Source organism: Schistocerca gregaria, chromosome 7 (assembly GCF_023897955.1).
Source record: "Schistocerca gregaria isolate iqSchGreg1 chromosome 7, iqSchGreg1.2, whole genome shotgun sequence".
Taxonomy (NCBI): Eukaryota; Metazoa; Arthropoda; class Insecta; order Orthoptera; family Acrididae; genus Schistocerca; species Schistocerca gregaria.
Genome location: NC_064926.1, coordinates 247040099 through 247064722, shown reverse-complemented (window position 1 = coordinate 247064722; position 24624 = coordinate 247040099).

The following is a 24624-nucleotide window of genomic DNA, read 5'->3' as shown; positions in this document are numbered from 1 at the left end:
GAGAAAGAAAATAATTAATTATCTAAAGAAATGCAGCAATCATCTTGTTGCTTACATAACAGTCAAAATGCAACATTTAATTTCATAAAACAGTTTATGTTATTATTTTCGTATAAGACATTCCGTACTTGTAATATTCATCTAAGAATTTCAGCTTACTGCTTAGGGAGGCATGTCACGAAATAAGTTATGAAGTTTATGTTGATGGATTAAATGGGATTTTCTAGTTTTTAAATGAAATAAAAGTTATTATAAGGGATGTTCCTCCTCAGATGAATTGCTAGTATCACTATAGCGTGGAATATAAATCTACTCACACTGCAATGCACGGGCTCTTATTATAAATCATTTCCTTGCAGAGCTTTTCTAATGACTGATGGAAGGATAGAGTAGGCAGTTTCTTTCTTTCGTCCTTGACATATTCTTCAACCTCCTTCATGCAAAAAAGGCTTAGAAATGGTTAGCCAAGACGAGATCGTTTTGGTTGGGGTATGTGATTCACTGCATTGAGAGCTGTTGGTCATGTTGAGGCTTCTTACTTTGGAATTGATGTTACTGATGCAGACCATAGTTTTAGTGTAGCTGTAGCAGATGGAGGAATAAGACACATTATCAACAGCAATGGTAACATCTACATCTACATCCATACTCCGCATGCCACCTGACGGTGTGTGGCGGAGGGTACCCTGAGTACCTCTATCGGTTCTCCCTTCTATTCCAGTCTCGTATTGCACGTGGAAAGAAGGGTTGTCGGTATGCTTCTGTGTGGGCTCTAATCTCTCTGATTTTATCCTCATGGTCTCTTCGCGAGATATACGTAGGAGGGAGCAATATACTGCTTGACTGTTCGGTGAAGGTATGTTCTCGAAACTTTAACAAAAGCCCGTACCGAGCTACTGAGCGTCTCTCCTGCAGAGTCTTCCACTGGAGTTTATCTATCATCTCCGTAACGCTTTCGCAATTAGTAAATGATCCTGTAACGAAGCGCCCTGCTCTCCGTTGGATCTTCTCTATCTCTTCTATCAACCCTACCTGGTGCGGATCCCACACTGCTGACCAGTATTCAAGCATTGGGCGAACAAGCGTACTGTAACCTACTTCCTTTGTTGTCGAATTGCATTTCCTTAGGATTCTTCCAATGAATCTCAGTCTGGCATCTGCTTTACCGACGATCAACTTTATATGATCATTCCATTTTAAATCACTCCTAATGCGTACTCCCAGATAATTTATGGAATTAACTGCTTCCAGTTGCTGACCTGCTATTTTATAGCTAAATGATAAGGGACCTATCTTTCTATGTATTCGCATCACATTACACTTGTCTACAATGAGATTCAATTGCCATTCCGTGCACCATGCGTCAATTCGCTGCAGATCCTCCTGCATTTCAGTACAATTTTAAATTGTTGCAACCTCTCGATACACCACAGCATCATCTGCAAAAAGCCTCAGTGAACTTCGGATGTCTCCACCAGGTCATTTATGTATATTGTGAATAGCAACGGTCCTATGACACTCCCCTGCGGCACAACTGAAATCACTCTTACTTCGGAAGACTTCTCTCCATTGAGAATGACATGCAGCTTTCTGTGATCTAGGAACTCCTCAATCCAATCACACAATTGTTCTGATAGTCCGTATGCTCTTACTTTGTTCATTGAACGACTGTGGGGAACTGTGTCAAACGCCTTGCGGAAGTCAAGAAACACGGCATCCACCTGTGAACCCGTGTCTAAGGCCCTCTGAGTCTCGTGGACGAATAGCGCGAGTTGGGTTTCACACGACCGTCTTTTTCGAAACCCATGCTGATTCCTACAGAGTAGATTTCTAGTCTCCAGAAAAGACATTATTCTCTAACATAATACGTGTTCCAAAATTCTACAACTGATCGACGTTAGAGATATAGGTCTATAGTTATGCACATCTGTTCGACGTCCCTTCTTGACAACAGGGATGACCTGTGCCCTTTTCCAATCCTTTGGAACGCTTCGCTCTTCTAGAGACCTACGGTACAGCGCTGCAAGAAGGGGGGCAAGTTCCTTCGCGTACTCTGTGTAAAATCGAACTGGTATCCCATCAGGACCAGCGGGATTTCCTCTTTTGAGCGATTTCAATTGTTTCTCTATCCCTCTGTCGTCTACCTCGATATCTACCATTTTGTCAACTGTGCGACAATCTAGAGAAGGAAGCATAGTGCAGTCTTCCTCTGTGAAACAGCTTTGGAAGAAGACATTTAGTATTTCCGCCTTTAGTCTGTCATCCTCTGTTTCAGTACCATTTTGGTCACAGAGTGTCTGGACATTTTGTTTTGATCCACCTACCGCTTTGACATAGGACCAAAATTTCTTAGGATTTTCTGCCAAGTCAGTACATAGAACTTTACTTTCGAATTCATTGAAAGCCTCTCGCATAGCCCTCCTCACACTACATTTCGCTTCGCGTAATTTTTGTTTGTCTGCAAGGCTTTGGCTATGTTTATGTTTGCTGTGAAGTTCCCTTTGCTTCCGCAGCAGTTTTCTAACTCGGTTGTTGTACCACGGTGGCTCTTTCCCATCTCTTACGATCTTGCTTGGCACATACTCATCTAACGCATTTTGTACCATGGTTTTGAACTTTGTCCACTGATCCTTAACACCATCTGCACTTGAGACAAAACTTTTGTGCTGAGCCGTCAGGTACTCTGTAATCTGCTTTTTGTCACTTTTGCTAAACAGAAAAGTCTTCCTACCTTTTTTAATATTTCTATTTACGGCTGAAATCATCGATGCAGTAACCGCTTTATGATCGCTGATTCCCTGGTCTGCATTAACTGATTCAAATAGTTCGGGTCTGTCACCAGAAGGTCTAATATGTTATCGCCACGAGTCGGTTTTCTGTTTAACTGCTCAAGGTAGTTTTCAGATAAAGCCCTTAAAAATATTTCACTGGATTCTTTGTCCCTGCCACCCGTTATGAACGTTTGAGTCTCCCAGTCTATATCCGGCAAATTAAAATCTCCACCCAGAACTATAACATGATGGGGAAATCTACTCGAAATATTTTCCAAATTATTCTTCAGGTGCTGAGCCACAACAGCTGCTGAGCCCGGGGGCCTATAGAGACATCCAATTACCATGTCTGAGCCTGCTTTAACCGTGACCATCACCCAAATCATTTCACAATTCGAATCTCCGTCAATTTCCTTCGATACTATTGCACTTCTTATCGCTATAAACACGCCTCCCCCTTCACTGTCCAGCCTATCTCTGCGGTATACATTCCAATCAGAGTTTAGGATTTCATTACTGTTTACGTCTGGTTTCAGCCAACTTTCTGTTCCTAGTACTATATGGGCGTTGTGACCGTTTATTAATGAGAGCAGTTCTGGGACCTTTCTATAGACGCTCCTGCAGTTTACTATAAGCACATTAATATTGTTATTCCTTATTGCATTTTGCCTACTCCTGCCTTGCCGCGTCTCAGGAGGCGTCTTGTCGGGCCTAGGGAGGGAATTCTCTAACCTAAAGAAACCCCATGTGCACTCCACACGTACTCCGCTACCCTCGTAGCCGCTTCCGGCGTGTAGTGCATGCCTGACCTATTCAGGGGGACCCTACATTTCTCCACCCGATAGCGGAGGTCGAGAAATTTGCACCCCAGCTCTCCGCAGAATCGTCTGAGCCCCTGGTTTAAGCCTTCCACTCGGCTCCAAACCAGAGGACCGCGGTCGGTTCTGGGAACGATACTACAAATAGTTAGCTCTGATTTCACCCCGCGAGCGAGGCTTTCCGCCTTCACCAACTCCGCCAACCGCCTGTACGAACTGAGGATGACCTCTGAACCCAGACGGCAGGAGTCACTGGTGCCGACATGAGCAACAATTAGCAGTCGGGTGCACCCAGTGCTCTCTATCGCCGCCGGTAGGGCCTCCTCCACATCTCGGATGAGACCCCCCGGCAAGCAGACAGAGTGAACACTGGCCTTCTTCCCCGACCTTTCCGCTATTTCCCTAAGGGGCTCCATCACCCGCCTAACGTTGGAGCTCCCAATAACTAATAAACCCCTCCCCCCGTGTGCCTGCTCGGACCCTGCTGAAGGAGTGGCCACATGTCCACTCACAGGCAGAGCGGGCGATGCCACACGGCCAGCCTCCACATTGACCCTCCGCCTCGTGCGCCGCGAACGCCGCTGAACCCGCCACTCCCCTTGGGGAGAGGGTGGCCCAACCGCGCCCGGTACCCGCGAAGATGTCTCGACAGCAGGGAAAGTGGGTGAAGCATGTATCACCTTGGGTGTACCTTGCGACGCACCAGACTCCCCACTGCCGCTACACTCCGAGGCAGCAGCCTGAAGACGGCTGACCGCGGCCATCAACACGCTCAGCTGTTCGCGAAGAGTGGCCAGCTCCTCCTGCGTCCGTACACAGCAGCCACACATCCTATCCATCCTAAGAAATCAATTTACTATAGAGTGTTAATCAACTTTTAACTAGACTGCTAATTCACTAAAGGCGGTTGATTATTGACTAAACTGTGATTGCTAACCACTTCTTGTAGAAAACAAGGAAAATAGCACTACCTGTCTCTGGACTGTATTGAAAACAAACACTAGCACTACTAGCACTATGGCTGACTAAAGGGACTCTCTATGACTGTATTCAAAATAAACACGAAACCTATGGAACACTTAATAGTACTCGACTATTAAAGCTTCCTAAAAGCAAAAACACACAGAAGAAGAAGTGACAAGTAAGAAAAATACAGATAATACTTAAATTAAGGTAGCTCGCTGCACAGCAGACGTGAAGCAGACGGCGGTTAGGGCGACACTGACACTACTGGCACTATGGCTCACTAAAGGGACTCTCTGACTGTATTCAAAACAAACACGAAACCTATGGAACACTTAATAGCACTCGACTATTAAAGCTTCCTAAAAGCAAAAACACACAGACGAAGAAGTGGCAAGTAAGAAAAATACAGATAATACTTAAATTAAGGTAGCTCGCTGCACAGCAGACGTGAAGCAGACGGCGGTTAGGGCGACACTGACACTACTGGCACTATGGCTGATTGAAACGGAACTGCGTAAAATTTGATATAAATGTGGAAGGATGTATATTAAGTCTGAAATACCACGTGGAAAAAGGTATAATGAAGTCTAAAATAACATATTCACATGTGGAGTTGCTAGTCTCCCGTCAGGGTCCTCCATAGGTGGTGGATAGGGGAATGATCTCTAGAGATAGCGGGTATTGGGGAAATAAAATACTTGGGGTGGATCAAAACTAGCAGGTGCCGCCTTGTAGTTAGACATTGGCTTATCAAAGGCTAAAGGAAGACAAGACTGAATTCATTGGAAAAAAAATTACAAGGAAAACCCAAGATGATACAAGCCAGTTGGATTGAATGGTAAAGCTACAGAAACGGACTATGGGAACGGGAAGGTGGAACATTAGAGAACTGAGGAATAAAGAAGGGGAATAATTAGAGTTAGAGAACAGAGAATAGAACATTATTGTGTTATCGCGAACAAAAGGGAAGGGAAACGCGTAGAAAATAAAGGATCTTATATACACGTATACAGTGCGATGGAAAAATGTCAAAGGGCAAGGGGAGGAATGTCGATAATAATAAAAAAAATTCAGTAACGTATTACAAGTTGCGGACCTATTGATGAAAATCTGATTGAAGTAAATATAACTTTACATGGAGACAAAACTATTATAACAGCACTCGATACCGTATGTCAGAATGAATTACATCATACAGAAGAAACATTCTTTAATAAATTAAATGACTTAGTAGAAGAGATAAGAAATACAAGAGAAACAATAATAGCTGGAGATTTCATTACTAGAACAGGGCGGCCAGTAGGAAATGACATAGTAGGACCACATGGAGAAAATATAACACATGATAATGGGCTACGATAATGGTTTCTGTCCACTCTGAGAAATTCGTAAATATACATGGCATCAGGAAACACTCCAGTTACAAACAATTATTGATTGCATAACAATTCGCCAAAAATATTTTAATAGCAGAAGATGTCAGAGCATACAGAGGAATAACCCATAGTGACCACGATGTTGTTAACCTTAAAATTATCTTTCCATAAGTAGGCATAAAAAATAAAGGAGAAACTGTTAATGAGGAGGAACATTTTAAAACTGACATAAAAATCCCAAAATGTAATGAACGTAGCCCAATAACGAAAGTTCAGTGCATGTATTTAAAAAAAAGATTAGATGAAACGATAACTGAAACAGAAGTTGACAATAAAAGTATACAATCTAAATAAATCGTTAATGTTCTACTAAGGTAGCCAAACAAGCCCTTGGCGAAGAAACTAAGTGTGAGGAAAAAATTTATATACTGTTTTGAAGCAGAAATGGAGAGGGAGTTATAAACACAGAAAGCAAAATACTTCAAAAGGCTAAAGACACAAATTATCCAGGAAAAACATATAACAAAGACCGCACCAAGCAAGAGTTAGGAGAATGGGAACAGAAGCAAAAAATTTTGGTAAACTAGCTGTAATAAAGTTATTAAGCTAAGGAGGTAATAGAAGCTCAGAAGCGTGGAAGATATTAAAAACGTTAAGACAAAATTCTAAAGAAACTCAACAAATTTACTATATTAGTATCCAGAATTGGGAAAAGTACTTCAGTGAATTACTGACTGAAAACCGAGTAGAATTAATAACGATATAGAAGAAACGAAAAATAGTGGCAGCATTTCACTGAACTTTTAAAACAGGGAGTGCTACTGGGATTGGAGGAGTACCAACTGAACTAGTTATATTTGGTACATATAACTTACACTTTCTTTTGAAAGGCCTTTTTTGAAAAATGCTTGAATGGTGGGGTTATACGAGAAGAATGGAAAGTAGGAATTATATCATCAATCTAAAAGAAAGGAAGAAAAGATGAGTGTGAGAAATACAGAGGAATAACTATAACTAACGTATTTAGCAGACTTTACGGAAGGATTATTAAAAAACGTTTTAGAAACAGAATTTAAACAAATGGAGACCTAGGAACAGGATGACTTCAGAGTAGGGAGATCAACTATACAACATATAGTCTGCCTGCACCAAATAATTCAAAAGAAAAAAGTTAGAAGTCAACCCTTTCATTTAGTTTTTGTAGACATAGAAAAAGCATATGATGATATACCCACCTGTAACTTGTGGCAAGCTTTAAAAGCGTTTAATGTTGGTTCCATCATAATTAAAGTAATTACAATTTTTTGTAAGCACTCTATATGAAGAGTAAAAGTACAAAATCATCTCTCTCCTGGATTTAAAGTTACAAAAGGGATTACCTCAAGGATGCAGTTTGTCAGCAACACTTTACCAAATATACAGGGTGATTCAAAAAGAATACCACAACCTTAGGAATTTAAAAATCTGCAACGACAAAAGGCAGAGCTAAGCACTATCTGTTGGCGAATTAAGGGAGCTATAAAGTTTCATTTAGTTGTACATTTGTTCGCTTGTGGCGTCGCAACTAGTGCGAGCGCACAGTTTTCTATCAAATATTTACTGTGAAATGTAGACAGACTGTAAAGTAGCCATCAGATTAGCATATGTGCTGTAGCGGGCAGATTACCGGTGTCCGTTCGTCTGACGTCACGACCATATGGCATGTCTGTACCGTGAGAATGTAAGACCTGTGCGCTAACTAGCCGCGTGTATAACGTGGAACTTTCATCTTTAATAACTTCTAACTGAGGAACCTGAGGAAATTAAAAGTTAATATACTAGTTTCTGTTATGAATAAAAATAAGTCATCCAAATTTGAGCTTTGAAACCTGCATATTTTGGAAATTAGAAAAATCTTACAGAAAACGCAAATTTCTACAATTTTCGAGTCTAAATAAATACCATTATGTATAGATCACCTTCAGTGACCATCCAACTATGAAACAAAATCACCTTCCGTGCTTTTGTATTTATTTTGAGAATTTTACTTTTAGAAATTCACCTATAACTTTGTTAAAACCATAAATGTTTTGAATTTTTGTGAACAGTTATTTTATATGAGTAGGTGAGAGTGAATGAGTGTGCCTGAGTGAATGAAAGAGGGACATTCGCCATTCTTTGCAAGTGTATAAAATCTAGGTTGGAACTCGCAAGTGTTCAGACGATGTAACCGTGGGAACAGAGTCGCCAGTGGTTCCCCATCGTAGTGAATGTCGGATGTCCAAGAGTGTATGGTATTGTACAAGCAGCCAGAACATTCGCGAGTATTTAAATAATTTCTGGAAATAAAGTAAAGTCTAGTTTTCCTTTCGGTTTTTAAATTATACAGTAAATTTTGTGTAACAAGAAATCATGACGTAAATGATTCAGAAGTCATGACTGGTGCGTGCTAGATTTTGGCGCGAGGCGCACCCAAAGAGTTAATTCTGATTGGCTGTGTGATGTGTGAGCCAATGAGATGCGAGGACGGTTAGCAGACTAGGAGAGTGAGTCGCGAGTGGAGGGGGAGTCGCGAAGGAACTGTGATCGAGAAGAGACATGCTTGATGTGTCCTCGCGAATAATGTGTAAAATGAAGTCATAAAACGGCTTCATCGGTTCGGTACTGTGCGATTTGAGACTGGAAGAGTCCAGTAACGCGTAGTGTGAGTTTGAGCGAGTTGTGACTTTTCGTTCCGCGAAAGACGCGAGTAACTTTAATAATTAAAAGCGTGGCGGTACTTCGTAAACTTTTACTAAGTGCTTATGGCGAGCATTAACGTTAAAAAACGAACTATTATTGAACATCGACTGCAAACGTGTATGTTAGAAAATCGTCTGTGTTGCAGTTAAGTAAATTCCGTAACTTTGAAAGCTAATTCTGGCGGGGTTTGAGTGTGGATAGAATTGTGAACTGAACTTTCTTCAAACGTAGATTAGCGGGCTGATGATCAGGCTTAAAGACAATAAAGAGCTTAAATAGAATTACCAACTTCGCGTTCTCGTTTGAGTAAACAATTACTACCATTCCAATAACTCAATTTATTTAGGAAGATTGCTCATAGATTGTATTTCAGCAAACATGTATCGCGGCCTCCGGTGAGCGGCTATTAAATTGCAGTTTCTTCAACACTGCTTTTCTGCAATTTTTCCAGTAGCTGCTATCAGGAGAGGCGAGTGCAGCAACTACCTAAGAAACGAGGTAGGTGGATTTTCTTTCAGGGAAAGGAAACTGCGCGATAAGAGCCTGACCCGTCGCACGCTTAAGGCGCTGCTGACTAGGCGTCAGCGTCAGTTGATGCTAAGATGGCGACCGCTCAACAGAAAGCTTTTTGTGTTATTGAGTACGGCAGAAGTGAATCGACGACAGTTGTTCACCGTGCATTTCGAACGAAGTATGGTGTTAAACCTCCTGATTGGTGGTGTATTAAACGTTGGTATAAACAGTTTACAGAGAACGGGTGTTTGTGCAAAGGGAAAAGTTCTGGACGGCCGATAACGAGTGACGAAAATGTAGCACGCATCCAGCAAGCATTTGTTCGCAGCCCAGGAAAATCCACTCGCAGAGCTAGCAAAGAACTGCAAATTCCACAATCAACTGTATGGAGAGTCCTACGAAAAAGTTTAGTTATGAAACCTTATCGTCTGAAATTGGTTCAAGCATAGTCTGCACCTGATAAGATTAAAAGAATCCATTTCTGTGATTTTATCCTTGCTCTAATGGAAACAGATGAATCTTTCGTTTCAAAGATTGTGTTTAGTGATGAAGAAACTTTCCACACTAACGGGAAAGTCAACCGTCACAATGTCTGTATATGGGGCACTGAGAATCCGCGGGAAACAACTCAGTATGAACGTGACTCGACTAAGATGAACGTTTTCTGTGCCATTTCAGCCAATAAAGTTTTTGGTCCCTTTTTCTTCGAAGGTGCTACTGGACTACAGTATCTGGAGATGTTAGAGAATTGGCTGTTCCCTCAGCTCGAACAAGAAGCACAACAATTCATATTTCAGCAGGATGGAGCGCCACCACATTGGCACTTATCTGTCCGTAACTACCTGAACGTCAACTACCCGAGGCGATGGATCGGCCGCCAGGCAGCCCGTCACAGAGCACTTCATCACTGGCCTCCAAGAAGCCCTGATCTTACCCCCTGCGACTTTTTTTTATGGGGTATGTTAAGGATGTGGTGTTTCGGCCACCTCTCCCAGGCACCATTGATGATTTGAAACGAGAAATAACAGCAGCTATCCAAACTGTTACGCCTGATATGCAAAAGAGAGTGTGGAACGAGTAGGAGTATCAGGTTCATATTGCTCGAGTGTCTGGAGGGGGCCATATTGGACATCTCTGAACTTGTTTTTGAGTGAAAAAAAAAACCTTTTTAAATACTCATAGTAATGATGTATAAAAGAAGGTTATATTATATTTCTTTCATTAAATACACATTTTTAAAGTTGTGGTATCCTTTTGAATCACCCTGTATTCAGAAATAGCACAGGAAAACTGGAAAAGAAAATGTAAAAACTAGAGGATCCCAGTAAATGATACTACGATATATTCACTATAATTTCTGATATCCAGCTCATTTTGGCACAAGATAGGGAAGATGTAGTGTACCTTACAAGGATATTAATGGATGAGTATAAAAAATGGGGACTTCAGGTAAACAAGACTATAACAAAATATATGGTAATACGAGATGGAAATCACGACTTGACTCTGGAAGAAGGGATGGGAACCACTAAATGCACTGAAGAGTGTAAATATCAAGGAGTCAATGTCACACAAAAGGGAAAACAAAACAAGGTTATTCAGCCGAGAAAAAAATGCTGGGATGTTTACTATCGGTACAGTAAATATTATTTTATGGGACCAACAGATTAGAAACGAAACAAAAAGAAAAATCTTCAACACATTATGACATCCGCATCAGAAGTGTGGACAGTTATGTCGCAAATAACAAAAACATCGATGACTACGCAGGTAGACTTTTGGAGGCGTTCCGCAGGAACATCTAGGAGGTAAAGAATCAAAAATGGAGTCATCAGTAAAAAAAAAAAAAAATTACGTTATAAAGCCAAATGAAAATTTTGTAGAGGAAAAACAACTGTTATGTTATGTACATACGAAAAGGAAAGATTACCACAGAGAGTTATGAAATGGGAGCCACTATAAAGAAATGAAAGAGGGAGACCGCTGACCATATGGATTCAAGGCATTCAGACCTCTATCAGAAGAAGACATATTGAAGGAAATTTATTGGTGTATATAAAACTGGAGGATGAAAATCAAATCTGATGTTTAATAATAATAAGTACAAGGTTGTTGTATGAGCAAGGTAGACATAGATTAGGCTGGTAATGCAGGATTCTTGACGGAGGAGATACGATACGACAATACGCAAGAGAGAACGAGAGGGAGACAGAAAAAACTTGTTCAAATGTGTTTTAAATCTTATGGGACTTAGCTGCTAAGGTCATCAGTCCCTAAGCTTACACACTACTTAACCTAAATTATCCTAAGGACACACACACACACCCATGCCCGAGGGAGGACTCGAACCTCAGACGGTATCAGCCGCACAGTCCATGACTGCAGCGCCCGAGATCTCTCGGCTAATCCCGCGGGGCAGAGAGAGAGAGAGAGAGAGCGAGCAGTTTTGTCAAAGGTTCATGACAGACGACCCTGGCAATTATTGAAGACGGGCCCCCACTGACAATACCGTTGGCGCTTGAAAACAGACTACAACAAACCATACTGGCAATGACAGTTAACACACTGCGACGACAGCTTCTCTCCAGAATTAATGATACAGACTATGACGGTCGGCAGTGACGACAGAATGCTCACACAGTAACTCCAATAGTTGCTGCAATCGGTGGAAAACAGTTACTGTCGTCACCTGTTGACACAGAAAGCTACTATCGATATACGGCGGATGTGGAAAGGCGACATTTTCGGTTTGTTACAATAAAATAACAGTTTATTTAAGAGTCGCAGAATCCAAACCTCGGTGGTTCATCACATTTTTGTAAGTGATGATCAACTTTATTTTATACTCGCAACTTGAACCAGATGATAGACATAATCAGGAAATCCATAAGCAGACCCAAAAAGTAATCTTTCTGAATGAAAGTAATCTGACTGGTCTTCTCGTCATTTACTTTAGTCAACAGATCCATTCACTATTAAGTTTTTCTGCAGAGTAAAAGAAAATGTTAACCCCATCACTATAGAAATAATAACGCACGCGCGCACACACACACAGACACACACACATACACACGCGCGAACACTATGGCATTTGTGCCCATGATCGAACGTTATTTTATTAGACTACATCATACCGTGTAGAATGATACACTGCTGTACTCCTACGTTGGGCCACGTAGCTTTATTACAATAGCTTCCTATTCCTCCACTTGCCCTTCAATGCTCCTTGGTGCCATGAATGGCGGAGGAGAATACCCATTGAGACATCGAGACAACTTTATAAGAAATAGATATTCAGACCTCTTAGCGTTGTATTAACTTACAGGTGAGCTTGACATTCTCTTTGTGATTTGGGCAACGTAGCCATCGACACGCAGCAGTTCGCGGAAAAATACTTCCAAATTTAACTTGTCAGACGCCGCTGTGTGCAACTACAGTAATAATATTTGTCTCACAGAAATTATTTCGTTAGTGAGGTATTGGAGTGAAATCAAAGAGCAGCTGTTTCTCTCTCTCTCTCTCTCTCTCTCTCTCTCTCTCTCTCTCTCTCTCTCATACACTGACACACACACACACACACACACACACACACACACACGTACCTACTAGGCCAATATTCCAGAATAGTTGTGCTACGGTTAAAGTTCCCTTGTGACTGACAGACTACAGTAGGGGGAAGTGTTGCCACCTTGCAGCCAGACACGCTCCACAAGCCGTCGCACGTACAAAATAGGCACCACAGCAAGTGGGTACCATTGGAGAAAAAGCTACCATTGGGTGACTGCTAGCTCCTACCACTCAACACTCGACTCGCTGAAACGCCAGTCACGATATAATTAGTAGTACACGAATTTTAATAACATTTCAATGGGTTAACCACAATTACACTGTATTCCATCTATGAATCACACTCACGAATTATGACATTGCAGTGTTATATGTTACAATGCACGTAAAGAAGTTACTGCGATTTTTTTTTCAGAAAAAGTGATTTTCGATTGACTCATTAAGACTCTATTTAAACATAGATACAGCTGTACCTTCCCCGCTACGTCAAACTAAACGTTTCTCTTCCTTTAGAGCAAGATATCCTTTACTGAATCCGACTGAAACCTCGTAGTTAAATACCAAAAAGTTTTCTTCCAATGAAACTTTATCCAGTTCCCTCATCAGCGAATATTGCCCTAGAAAGCAGTGCTACCAACCTAGCTGCATATAGAGAGAATGCATGGCAGTGTACCTGTTACAGTTTTCTGGTGATAACCGTAACAGTATTTGAGGATAACTCCCCTTTGTAGGCATAGTACTGTCTCCTGCCTGTGAAGAAATTGTGACACTATTCGAAAGTTCGCGAACTGAAATCATTTGTACATTTTTCAAAGCAGATTTTTAACAGTGCTAATTGTGAACAGTCCATGTTGCTTCTTTTTGGATATCATTGTACCACCTGATGAGACCTGAGCCTTGACTGGTTCGAGTCATGCTTGTCTTGGGTTAAACCTCGGTTGCAGTCCTGCAGTTTTATTTCTCCTGCGGTCATCGCGGTAATTTTGGTGTCCTCTCTGTGAATGGCAGCAGTAGTGTGTATCGGTACTAGTACTGCTGTACTATCTTTGGTGTGGCGGATATAGTTTCCAGCTGGGCGGTGTGTGACCAGTCAGTGGGTTGACGTGGAGCAGTAAGTAAGTCTCCGTCGCGCGTACTCTGGCCGGGGCCGCTGGTGGTATACACGGGCGGTTGGAGTGTGAGGTGCTGCTGGCCAATGCTACAAGGTTCGTCGCCCACAGATCTTGGACATGAAAGTTGAGTCCTCACTTAACCTACTACCCGGCCTCAACTGTTTGCATTTCTCCGTTTGATCCTGTTTATCGTTTTTGGGACATTCCCGTGAGCAACGACGTGTGTGTATTCAAGTCGGCTAAGATTCCTGCCATCTTCCTGTGACGTTTAACTTAATTTATTCCCTGTTATTGAAGTTGAGCAACGGTATCTTCTGCCTTGTGGCAGTTCACGTTCTGGTTACCTTCTCTGTTCGTTGACGTAATTTTCGGCAGTGTATTTTCCTCGTGTTGCAGTCCAGCGCGGCATGTAGTTCGACAGCTGAGGTGTTGATGGTCTTTGTGGGCGCCAACATTCTGTGTCATTGTATTGACATCTTGTGGTCAGTTTGCTGGTTGCGTGGAGTGGAACTGATTTTCTTGATTGGTCAGTCGGCTGTCTGTCGGTTGGGTTGCCTTCAGATTAAGAAGTCGTCGGAGAGGCTGCCTGTCTCACCTAAATGGGCGTTAGTGTTACCGTCTCAGGTCGACCCTAGTAACCTTCTGAGCGGCGTTCCTTCTGTGTTATATATTAATTTCCCTGGTTAGGTTTTAGTAATTTTGTTGATGTGTGGCTTTCAGCCGACTCTCAATATCTCTTAAATTAATATTATTGTCTTGCCCTTATACGGTTCCTTCAGCCGAATTTTACATGAGATGTAGTAAGATACGGCCATCTGCCTTTAAATTGAAATGCTTTTTCTCGGCCTTAAACTGTTAAACATGTTCTGTTGATGTGTGGTCTTCAGATAGGTGTTAATATCTCCTTTCTAGGGCTTAAGCTGTTAAATTGTTTGCTGATGTGCGGCCATCAGCCGAGTTTTAATATCTCTTAAATTAGTGTTCTTGTCTTATGCCTAAGGCATAAGATTGTTACGCTTTTGTATGAAGCATTCAGCCCAATTTTGTATGAAATGTTTTAAGATAAGGCCTTCTGCCTTTTCATTGTAACTCTTCTTATTGCCTTCAGCTTGTTTATGTTTAAGGTTTGGAAAATATTTCTGGGTGAAATCTTCAGAAGAACCTTGTAATTAAATTTCTTGCTTAGGCCTTGTGTCTTGCATTTTGAGTGTGGCCTTCAGCTGATCTAACGTTAATCAAGGGAGGTAGATTAAAGTTCAGAGTGTTTTCCATTCTCGTTGTAAGATTGTGTGTTGATAAATTAAGTTAGTATGTTGAATGCAACTGACAGCAGGTTATTTTGAGCCCTTTCCACAACCTAATCCGCTCGAGGCATTTCAAGACCATCGTTTTGTTAATATTTGTTCTGCATGAACTTAGAATGTCTACAAATTTCTACGGTAGAATGGTAACTGTATTTTAAAACCCCTTGCTCGAAGCACAAGCAGTGTATGATACGGACTAGCTTTCTTTATCTGTTACTTCATCCAGTCGATAAAGTTTACTAACAATAAGGGTAGATGCATGCTGATATGGATGTATTTCTCACGCTTTTCAGTTAAATGCAACAACATGATGACATGTATTCGTACGACTAGTTTTTATACACATGGTGATTATAATGAAAGTTAAACTTTCAGAACGCTGTAGAAATAACACCACTGGTCCGAATGACGTCAAATTGCAAAGAAGTAGTAGCGGAGAATTACACAAAAACTAAGAAGATTAGAAATGATTTGTCGAGTCACAGTTAAAGATGGCTCTATAACGCACTGAGACTAAAAGTCTCAAATTATAGTATATGAACGACAGTGAAAATATGGCATGAAGAGGTGAACTGAAACCTATTTAATTGTTCACATTAAGTTCTTTCCTTACTTCAGTTAATTAGACTAGTTCATGTGGAGTTACAATACTTTTCGTGACACATGCTTCTGCATACGCTATGTTCCAATAAAGTAACGTTTTCATATGACTTAATTTTCAAGTTGTTGAGCTACTGTACAGTATGTTAAGATTACAATCAACCTTATCATATGCAATACAACGACGTTTAAGATTCCAAATGTCGAGCACTCACTCATTTACATACACTAAACGTTTATAACGATGCATTGAGGGTTTATATTACAGTTGAACAATTATGGGTTCTATTACTGTGTTTCTAGGTCGAGGATGCTGAAATATGCTGAGTATTGGGTCAACATTATTACCACAATGCTAGTAAGACACAAATAGTTAGGGAGTATCAGATTCCTCACTTAGGACACACAAATTCAGACACCTACATCTAGAAACTAAAACAGAAAATCGTACATTATGGAATTCTCCTGTAACTGTAGGCAGACTCATCTAAAATTTCACTCTAAACAAATGTAAGTACAGAAACACTTAAATTATCACTCAATGAATTTTTTGAGCTTCGACAGTACATTAACAGATGTAATACAGTTGTAACCTCGTTAATTGAATTTCTATGTACATCAAAGAAATAGAAATATCCATCTCCTTTTAACTTACCTTTCTTCGAATGCTCATAATCGTTTACCCTACCTCCTATAGCAAGCTATTAGAGACGCCACAAAAAGTGTTGTGGTTTCTTTCGTTTAAATTGTTTCCTGCCTGACGAGAATTAAAGACTTCCGTTCACGTTCGAGTCATAACGCAGAATACATTTGAATTCAAGTACTGGCATTCTGACGGGAGGTCTGTGTACCTCTTCGTAGCACAGGTAATTCCACGATTCTGATAGTACAATATCTCTGCCCACAGAGTATAGGCAAAGTAGCAATTGTCGGAACGCTATGTCGTTCATTTTGTCATAAGAGTATACGGTGCTGCTGACGTAAAAGACCAAAACTGTAAATGTTTTGATTTTTATAATGTCGCTTCGTATAGTTTTAGTAAATGTAAACTGATAATACTATGCGATAAGTGCGATGAACATATCCTGAATAGGGACCGATGACCGTCGCAATCTGGTCCCTTGCATCCCCCTCCCCCCCCAAACCAACAAACCAACCAAGCATATCCTGAATAACTGGGAACTCCCGAGTGCGGTTTGTAGACAAATTGCAACAAATAAATATGTTAGTATGCACTGTTCAGTTTTCGAGTTGGTTTGGTAATATTTTTCCGAAACATCAAAACCATTGGTACTCTTTCTCGTAGTTTAGACGAAAAATGGTTGATACATTGTGTTAAACTATTTCGTTGAGAGATTGATGGACTAAATTATTAGGTGTTGTAAGATATTAAACATGGAGAACGTAGCAGAGGAAGATTATTTTGTAACTTCGACTGAAGGGAAAGGTGTGCAAGTGAAAATGTAATTTGTGTCCGACAGCTGTTAAGATTTATGTAAAATTGGTTTTAGGTACGGAAACAGAGGTGAAGACTGTATAGTGCGACGGTACGGCATTCAGAGACGTGGCAGAACATGTTCGAATGTCAACGGGAAAGCCGTGTCACTGCCAACGGAGAGAACGAGCGTGAAAGATTGAGCGCAGCGCCGGTCACGGAGGATGCGGTCGGACGTGGAGCGTCATCTGCGGCTTGTGGGCAGTAAAACAGCCGTCAAGGGGCAGTAAGAGCTCCGTCCGCCTTATGATGCACATGTGACGCCGCGGCGCCGAATGGCGCGTAAGCCAGACGGTCCGCGTTGTAAGGGGACCTTTCGGGATGCGTGGGGAGCGAGGAGGTCAGGTCAACACTGAGGCACGTACGGTGAGGCGTATTACGAATTACTCTGTAGGAACAACTGAAGGACGTTTTCTGCAACCTGCACCGAGCCTCTCTGTGATTTATAAATATCCAAGTGTACCGAAATTCGCTCACTGTGGCGCTAAAATACGTTTCCTTGCATGCTAACAGTACAACAAAGCCTGTAACGAAGTTTTACCCGTCTATATCTTCCGCATAAAAAGGACACTAGAGGAACGTTGGCAGCATTGTAAGTACATGTACAACACCGTTTTTATTCGATACTGTGTAACTGCACTGCCAAGTCAGAGCACTGAGTAGAATTTTACGTTAGAATGCTCGTGTTCGACTCCGGGTCTAGATGTTATTTTATAATCTGAGATTGCGCAAACGGTAGTTGGCTTTTTACTCCTTCAACACCAATTTAATCATTTATTATAAAATGCAAGTGCAAATTCCTTAAGATTAGCTCTAAGGTTAACGCTGGACCATCATCATACCACAGCGGATGTTACAAAGCGCTGAACTGGTTACCCTCAGTGATAATCAACTAGCTGTCCGTATAATAACTTGAATTTAACTGAATTTTTTGCACGACAGATAACCTACAGCATTTAATTTATAAAACAGGAACGACCCAAACTTATGTGAAACATGGGTAGTACACATCCCAAAATGATAAAATAGTGAGTTTCATCAAAGTACTGAATAAAGGAATACCACTGTAAAACATTATTTATGACTGTGGACTTCAGATTAAGCACACATGGATATGAAATCGTTACATTCATTAAATTTTAATACGAGTTTACAACGAAACTCCAATATCAGCACCTTGACGAAGGTTAGGCGATGAGACTGACGGAAAAATGTTCAAGTCACACAGCATCTGGGGAAGGCTGAAGTTCGTAGTTGCCAAGTATTAATCTGACACAAGGGAAAGAACTATAGAAAGAATAATGCCTGCTGCCACCATCTTGACCGAGCACATACTGAGTTCGATATTGCCACTAAACGTACTCCAGTTGGAAACTTACAAGCCCGGGAACTACACATGGTTTACGTATCCTATAGTGGCTAGTGGAGGGTCCAGACCCATATGAGAAAAGTCTGCTTTGCTGCCAAACTTACTCAGATGGTGACAATAGATGTAACCAAATTACACGGTTTCATGTGATAATGTCATGGGTTGCACCCCCTCCCCTCATTTGCGCCACCCCTCCATCATTTCCCCCCCTCCCCACTCCACCACCATCACTCCCCCTCCTCCACCATCAGGAAAGTGATAGGAAAATGTCAGACTGTGCCGACCTGTTGGTGTGGAAGTATATACGGTGTTTTTTTATATGGGGAATTACAATTTTACCTGCTGGAATAATTCTCCAATACTACTTGAAATTCGAGGTAAAAGCTCACACGTTCATCAGCCTCAGTGACGTGCACTATGGTCTCAAGTGATGAAATGTTAGTGTTGAATAGAGAGGAGTTTACATTACCTGCAAGCATGCAGCTGAAGGACTGTGCCCAGTACTACATGTCTGTCTGTAGTTACTACTATTATTGCTATTACCACATGTAAAAGTTCTCCTTGTTTGTTCAGTAGCAGGAGTGCCTTCTAGCTTATCGAGACTAGCAGCAACATAACAGCCCAACTTGTCAGCCCTTGCTGTCAGCAGTGATCTCTAGCACGGTGAATCCTATAGCGGATCTATCAGCAAGTTGGAGCTGGAAAGCGATGAGCTACCGTGTGTGCCACTCGACAATGGAGACGCTCAACGTGTGCCTGACTCACAGAAATGCATCAGGGGTTGCAAACGGCATGCTGCAGGTCAGTGCTAGACTCCAAAAAATGCTCCATCCATTCACCCATGGGACATTCTACTGATACTGCAGGACAGAGCGTTCGTGTAGTGGGTTTCAAGATACCAGTTGCACCCAGTGCGCTGCTGCTATTCACTTTAACACATAACTTGACTCGCATCTGGATATAGACATAGAAGCAACTGGTGACTGGCATGTGGCGATGGAGACTGAGAATGTGATGCAGGATGTTAAAGTGCGAGTTACTCAGTCGCAATGCGATGAGGTGTGTCATGCAGTGCTGTACTTCGGTGCACACATGTGTACAGAATATAACCCATTTCTTTGTCCTTGAGACATTTATTGAGCTGGTCTGATGCTATCGAATCAGTGCATGATGATGCAGTACTCGATGTGAAAACTGGGTGTATATTCATTTGTTTACAGCAGTCTAATGCTATGAACTTATTTGGACTAATCGTGCTGCTGACGTTTGTGTCAGAGAGACAGCACTTCCGACTGCTATATATTCAGGCTGTGTACAATGACATTGTGAACTATGACTGTATGTATAGTATATATGAGAATGATTTAGAACAGTGTTTCATTTCGTGTATCACTACAGTGCTGAAGTCAGGCGCTATTACTTAAATACACGTGGAGTCCAGTCACACTAAAGTTACAGATGAAATACCCAAGTTCTGTGACGCTCCCATTAGTTTGAGGGAAATATGAGAAGAGTTTAATGCATACAGGGTATGCATTTTTGCTGAATTGCTGCGTTGCTGTGAAAAATGAATCAGTGGGTTTTGCTGATTTACTGCAACCTCTCTACCATTGCCGATGAATAAATAAAGAATATATTATTGTAAATCATTATAATTCACTGACATATAGTCATTGCAACTTAGTTGGTACGGTGTTAGTTACTGATTGTGCTGTACTAGCTACAGACGTTACATTTTTCTTTCTATAAAAGCCTGTGTCACTTCAATAGCTGAGTAGTTAGTATCATGGGAGGGGGGGGGAGAGGGGGGGAGGGGGGGGGGGAAGCAGGAAGCACCATCATCAGAAGGACTTTGGTGTAAGCAACTCGTCCTGTAATAGGATAGAAGACTAGAAGAAGGAGAAGCAGAATAAGAAGAGTGTGATGCCCCATCCAGATAGTATAAGAGTGATAATTGTGGGTCAACCCACCTGAACAAAGAGAAATGCTCTCATGCCACAGATCAAACCTGTATTTTGTATTCAGCCCAAATATAAACTATTACAGGAGATACTGTAAGTTGTAAATGGTGTGACATACGTTTGTGCAGTGATATCCCTCCACTGGAAATAGTAAACCAAACAATGTGTTCATATTTGATACTGTTGCTATGGAAAACCAGGATCAAATTAGAGGATATATCTGTTTTGGTCACCATATAGGTGTTGACGTATTTTATTTAAGAAATACTCCAAAACCGCTGGTGAGCGGTAGTGGAAAACTCATTGTCACATCCTAAGACATATTGAATTGAAAGCAGATTTACAAAGCACGCCTAGGAGCTGGTACGTCATACAGTGAATTTGTAATGGCATGTGGATATAACTGGAACCACACTCAGTATGGGCTTCTCGTAGCTGATAAACAAGGAAACTGAATGATGGTAGGTAAAGTAAACTGCCACTAATTTGCATGTACATACCTGTGACAAGAGGTGAGTACATCGGCATACATCACAACATGGACCAATTCACGTGGATTTGGACACTCTCTATGATGGAATGGGTGTACATAGGTAGAACATTCACTTGCACATAGATGAAAAAAATCGGCCTTTCTAATGTAAAGTTGCGGATGTACACAGGGAACTAGAGCCATATTACTGGGTTAATCTGAGATCGATCAATAAATTAGGTCTAATGTAACTAAAAGAAAGTAAGAGACTTAGCTGTGAAGACTGATCTAATTGAAATGAAAGTAAAGGACTTAACTGTGAAGATCGATGTAATGAGGGGGGAGAAGAATATATACAAGGTTATAAGGTGCTCCCTGTGCAGATCTCTAATGTATTTTTTTCTACCATCAGTCTTCTGACGGTCTGACTGGTTTGATGCAGCTGTAGCTTATAAGTGTTGGCATACTGTATGTTCATAATATCTGCAATACGTTTCGATATTCATATTATCTGTAGGTGGAGTTCTGGCGACGTTTGTACCTGTGTTTCTGCACTATTTCACGAATCTTTGAATGACATATGTGTAAGGTTCTTTCATGGTTTTTAACAGTACCATAGGATTGGTAGTTGTGCTTGTGATTGTTTTCGATTGACGGTCTGTAGTAGTGGTATTACGTAATTAGGGTATTGAGTTGCTGGAGAGGGTAATATTTGAAGCTTCTTCAGCTTTTCCCATCAAATTCTAGCGGTACTGGGAAATACTTGCATTTCCCCACTAACAGCTCAGCTGTCAATTAGCAGGAGAGGGGAGATAAGGCTGGAGGTGTGGGTATGACAAGTGTAGTGGAGGGGTGGAATGGGTGTACGTGGAGAGGGGGAATCCCATGATGTCATCAGATGACGTCATGAGTGCGATGTTGCCACGTGTATTTTCGCCATCGTAAACAACTTTAGCAGCAACAAATACTGTGTTGCTATCAGCCTGGCTGCTCTAGTGTGGCTCATTGCTGTGCCTGCGAGTGGAGGCTGCAGTGTTTGAACTTTCTAAATCATCTCACCTGCACGAGAGGCTACACACCCTCATCACAGAAGTTCCTCTTTTAGATGAAGTGTCTCCTGGCAAGACTAGGATCGAAATGACGGTGCTCCCAGCAATAAGTGTATCTTTTGCATGTGTACGGTTTTGTGCACCAACCAGGACAATTCTAAAAATAGAGCTGTTTCCTTTCCGCACTCAGTTTAAGCTTAAATAACCAGTGGTTTGAGTTTTCCGGGTTCCCACCATCTACCCTCTTCCATGGTTTAGCCAACCAGGCCTTTTCCATATTTTTGTTATTCCGCTATTGCAGACGTAATTAGACTTTAAACGTTTGTTCTCTTTCACCCACCAGCGCCTTGCATTCATTCCAGTTCACTGATAAAATTAGTTTCCTTTCCTTCAGTTGTGCCCCTTTCCATGAAATAAAAATGTTTAATACGTCTAATAAGATTTATGTTCACTTCTGTAGTATCCAGATTTTTTTTACTGGCTGTAAATTTTTCTCATCTAACTAAATATTAATTGTTATGCTAAACGTCAACAAACTGTAGTTGTAGGAAATGTATTCCTTCAGAAATAGAATATTGTACAGTGTTTGTCAGCAGATCAAAATTGAAAAATAATAAATAAATAAAGCTGACACCATATCGAACTCTTCAACTCGTGTATTCTAATGCAAAGCTAACACAGCCCAGTACTTGGACCACGGACTTTTTCAGTTTCAAATGTAGGTACTTGTCTCTCATGTGGTTACATTGTTGCCAGATTTCTTTTCACACCATTTTGTAGCGAATCAATTTTTTACCGGTATCTTTGTGCTATTAGTGAGCAAATTTCGGTTCACCTTGTATAAAAAAAAATATTCCTGTGTGGATCTCCTTGACCAAGAAGGCACACATGCTTCTAATTGTAAGCCTTATAAGAGTCTTTAAATTATATTCTCAGTCACTATCAAATCCGCTCATAAATTTTGAATGAGGATTCCACAAGATGAAACAAACACATTCTTCTTATACTACACTGGCAAACTTTTCATAAAAAAGTTATGCTGTACCAAAGTTTGTACTAAGACATACGGATACAAATCTCGACAAACAACAACATATATATAATATAGATTTTTAAGTTATTATTGCTATGTAAAAAGAATTTGGTGGTTCCTAACGCACTAAATACTACTACACAATTTACTATTGTACTACAACAGAATACAGTGCTACTATTGTTTACAAATCTGTTCCTCACGCTCTGCTTATATATTGCCAGAACTCTCGTACCAACAGAATCATACTACTACTATACAATATGTCTTAAAACGACAGTTTCGATTAGAAACGATGATATAGGGTGACAAATTGAGCACTTACGAGTTCCAGCTCATGTCAACTGTTAACATTGATGACCAGGATGGAGAATACATACGTTCACTGTGAATATAAAACATGGATACACACTTAACTATCTTTGTCGTCAGTTATACAATGGGACAGTTACCGGGGCTTCATACAGCTATAGCGCAGCGTAACCTATACGACCCAATACACTGTGGACTAATGACAGAAATTAGTTTTTTATTCCACCGTAACGCCACGTACATTGATTCAGAAACGTAGGCACTTCAGATAGATGTATCTCTGTGTGAGAGTTCACTCTCCAACATGCATCGACTGAAAGATTCACTTGTTATCGCTGGTTGCTTATCCTGAAAATCCTTAGCATCTGTGTCTACGTAATTTTGATCCTGAAGATTTGATTGTGAAACACAACATGACTAAAGTGATTGTTATGGTATGGTTATTTGTCCATTTGCTCATCATAGGAATTCTATATGTCATCTGATCTAAGAAATACCACCAATCACAGAATACACGTTTGTGGTGAATTTCTTTTAAAATACTTCCTTTGCGTCTACACAGTGTCCCAGTTAGGACTGTAACTATGAAAAAGAAAAGTAATTTATTATGCTCTCAAAATCAGTGTATTTATTGAAAATAGTCTCCCCCTCAAACAAAGCACAGTTGTAAATGTTTTGAAAGTGTAGTCCTTTCTTGGATTTGCAGTACAATTTTCTTGGATGTCCTTAATTGCACCAAATCTGGTGAAGACAGTGGGTGATCCAGGACTGTGATCACGTTTCTTGGCAAAAACTCGCCCACAGTCTTCGCTTTGAGGGGTGAGGTGTCGTCATGAACGAGAAAACTGAAATCTGCCTCGTAGTATTCGGGTCGAATTCGACGAATTGTCTCCACAAACGCCAGACTAAGAAACTTGCTGTTGCCTCACTGCTGCTCTGCCGTTTCCCGACGAGTGTTAGACTCGTACTGTTACAATGCGGCCGGGATGCCTGCTGCAGCACTTTGGCTTCCTTATCAGCTGTATTGAAACTTCAACGATTGTAACGTCGCAACTCGCCACGAGATAGCAGTAGAGTTTGGAATTTCACAGAAACAGTACTAACTGCGGAATTTGTTCTTGGAAGCTTGGGAAGAAGGTGTCTATTAACTAACTGCCAATCAAATCTGATATTTCATACTCCTAC